This window comes from Oryx dammah, unplaced genomic scaffold (assembly GCF_014754425.2).
Source record: "Oryx dammah isolate SB20612 unplaced genomic scaffold, SCBI_Odam_1.1 HiC_scaffold_26, whole genome shotgun sequence".
NCBI classification, from domain to species: Eukaryota; Metazoa; Chordata; class Mammalia; order Artiodactyla; family Bovidae; genus Oryx; species Oryx dammah.
The window spans coordinates 63,075,358-63,079,047 of NW_024070210.1; the positions used below are offsets into that span (position 1 = coordinate 63,075,358).

A 3,690-nucleotide genomic window follows, 5' to 3' on the forward strand; every position below is an offset into this window, starting at 1 on the left:
AATGCACACATTAATTTTAAACCCTAATGGCTCTGGTACTTTTAACTTTTCTAGGAATAATTTAGGCACACTTCCATGAATTTCAATTTTCATTTAGCCATGCTTTTTAATGGTCCTGCGGCAAACATAAGACAATGTATAGCAAAGGTCTTTGGAAGGAGACATATATAGTTTCTGTGCTACTATAACACTAGTGAAAGTGAAGTCGCTCAGTCGTGTCCGACTCTTTGCGACCCCATGGACTGTAGCCTATCAGGCTCCTCCCTCCATGGGCTTCTCCAGGCAAGAGTACTGGAGTGGGTTGCCATTTCCTTCTCCAAGGGATCTTCCCAACCCAGGGATTGAACCCGGGTCTCCTGCATTCCAGGCAGACGCTTTAACCTCTGAGCCACCTGGGAAGCTATTATCTGTGATATGCTGCTATTTGATGCTACTTTAACTAAAGCATATCTAATAATATAATGTCCTCAGTGAAAATGGCTATCCACAAAATGACTTTCTCAACATAGTTTTATTTTATCTGGAAAGTCCTTCTATTTACTTTCCTTCTCCACTCCTTTTCTTTTTTCCTTTAAACATAAAGGCAGTTACATGGAACCCTTTTAGGTATTCTTTTTTTTTCTGTAAAGGGAATAAAATGACATAGAATGAGTCAAAATGTTAATTTAATACTTCATTCCTTTAGTACCCATTTACAGGTTATCACTTTTTAACCCACTTGTAGCCCCCTATATTCTACTGAAACACTATTCTAAGTCATGAAATTAAAAGTCATTTTCTTCATCGCCATTTATTTTGATCTCTCAAATATTCAATATGAGGTAATGGAAATAAGAGGACTTTATAATCAGGTACACCATTGTTTGAATCCTGGACTTGCCATATAAAGAAGTTTGTTGGTATTTTAAAAGCTCGTTGTGTTTGGAATTCATTTTTGCAATTGATGCTGTCCTGAGGACAGCTGTCATTAACAGACCCCAACGCTTAAGAGGTGCCAGTAAGTAGTTACAGAAAATGTCCACAAGGTGGCAGCAATTTCCTCCAGCCACCTCTGGCTCCTTGGATTTCCTAGCGGCTCAGTTGATAAAGAATCTGCCTGCAATGCAGGAAAGCAGGAGTTTGATACCTGGGGCGAGAAGATCCCCTGGAGAAGGAAATGGTAACCCGCTCCAGTATTCTTCCCTGGAGAATTCCATGGACAGAGGAAATTAGCGGGCTACAAATCTCTAAATCAGCCCCCAGACTTTTTCCCCTGAATCTACTTCAGCTGAGTTGGTCTGTTCACCACTTCTACAGTATGATTTGCTCACTTATACATAGAATATATTCCTTTTTTTACCTTAGCTTAAGTGAAGCCTGCCTTTTAAATAGCTAATGCAAGTTTTACACTTCCAGTGAAACTTTCAAGGCTACACCATCCTCTAAACCCTTAGAGGACTTGCCTGATGACATTTTCCTTAAAAATTCTTTAATATGCTTTAGGCTCTTTTTGTTTGTTCAGCATCCATTATTTCATTTAATTCCTTCCAACATATACATATTGTATCTTTGTCTTTAAGATAGAACCTGCAAGTGCAAGTTAGTCGCATAGTCGTGTCCAAGTCTTTGCGACCCCATGGACTGTTGAGTTCAGTCACTCAGTCATGTCCGACCCTTTGCGACCCTGTGAATTGCAGCACACCAGGCCTCCCTGTCCATCACCAACTCCCGGAGTTCACTCAAACTCACGTCCATCGAATTGGTGATTCCATCCAGCCATTTCATCTTCTGTCATCCCCTTCTCCTCCTGCCCCCAATCCCTCCCAGCATCAGAGTCTTTTCCAATGAGTCAACTCTTCGCATGAGGTGGCCAAAGTACTGGAGCTTCAGCTTTAGCGTCATTCCTCCCAAAGAACACCCAGGACTGATCTCTTTTAGAATGGACTGGTTGGATCTCCTTGCAGTCCGAGGGACTCTCAAGAGTCTTCTCCAACACCACAGTTCAAAAGCATCAATTCTTCGGCGCTCAGCCTTCTTCACAGTCCAACTCTCACATATATACACGACTACTGGAAAAACCATAGCCTTGACTAGACAGACATTTGTTGGCAAAGTAATGTCTCTGCTTTTGAATATGCTATCTAGGCTGGTCATAACTTTTCTTCCAAGGAGTAAGCGTCTTTTAATTTCATGGCTGCAGTCACCATCTTCAGTGATTTTGGAGCCCCCAAAAATAAAGTCTGACACTGTTTCCACTGTTTCCCTGTCTATTTGCCATGAAGTGATGGGACCGGATGCCATGATCTTCGTTTTCTGAATGTTGAGCTTTAAGCCAACTTTTTCACTCTCCTCTTTCACTTTCATCAAGAGGCTTTTTAGCTCCTCTTCACTTTCTGCCATAAGGGTGGTGTCATCTGCATATCTGAGGTGATTGATATTTCTTCCGGCAATCTTGATTCCAGCTTGTGTTTCTTCCAGTCCAGCGTTTCTTATGATGTACTCTGCATATAAGTTAAATAAGCAGGGTGACAATATACAGCCTTGATGTACTCCTTTTCCTATTTGGAACCAGTCTGTTGTTCCATGTCCAGTTCTAACTGTTGCATTAGGGAAACAATTATGCATACATTAATTTGTAAGAGTTTGCCTTTAACGTTTGCTGTAAGAAGTGACAATAAGGAATAACTTAACTTGGTCAATGATACAAATTAGTAAAATTAGTATTTGGCTAATTTGGGGGATTATAGAAAAGAAAGTGTCACAGAGAATTTGGAGTTTTTTCCTCCTGATCGCTCAAGAGAAAAAATTTTGTCAAAGACAAAAATTACAGAAATCACTGTGGAGAAAGGTACTTTGGTCTAGAAGAGATTTTGGTTCTTAAGATGAGAATGGTTTGAAATGACTGCAGAGATAGTTTGTCTTACAAATCTGGAACTTGAAAGAAATGGTATATAGAAAAAAAATGTATATATATATATTTATTCTCATGGCAGTGAATGAAGTCTAAAATTTCAGTGCATACCCCTGAGTTAGAGGAAATAGGCTTCCCTGGTGGCTCAGCTGTTAAAGGTCTCTTGCCTGCAATGCAAGAGACCTGGTTTTGATCCCTGGGTTGGGAATATCCCCTGGAGAAAAGAAAAGCTACCCACTCCAGTATTTAGTCCATGGGGTCACAAAGAGTCAGACACGACTGAGCAACTTTCACTAGAGGAACTAGAAAATCCCCAAATGTTAAACTGGTAAGATAATCTGAATAGTACAGTATGACAAAGGCCAGAGTAAGAAAGAATATCAAGATACAAGGGAGAAGTATGATCTTGGTAACTTATACTGAGTGTCCAGAATATTCCACACACTAAGCCTAATTTTCAGTATCTCATTTAGTACATTCAACAGTCCTGGGAGGAAATATTTTACATCTAACCACACAGCCAATGAGATTATTTTCCTATTCAAGAAATTAGCCTAAAACCCAAACAGAAGGCAAAAATCATTACCTTCTCCCCATTTCAAGTATAGAAAGTCACCATCAATTGAAATAAGCCACATCCCAGCAGCATTATGAAAAACTGCCTTATAGAAATCACGTCCATTCTACCTAGTCCAACTCAAGTCAGTATAAGAGGACTGCAAAGTAAGGATGTTATTAGATTTTTGGTAAGTGCAGTGGTTATTAGCTACTACCATGCCTCCAAAAATGAAGACAAATGA

General features: G+C 39.9%; 1 non-coding gene across 1 annotated transcript; it reads right to left on the reverse strand.

Moving 5' to 3' along the window:
• Nucleotides 1-326: 326 nt before the first annotated feature.
• On the reverse strand, nt 327-398 carry TRNAS-GGA. The gene has a single exon. It is a non-coding gene; the product is annotated as a tRNA-Ser (tRNA).
• Nucleotides 399-3,690: the final 3,292 nt, after the last annotated feature.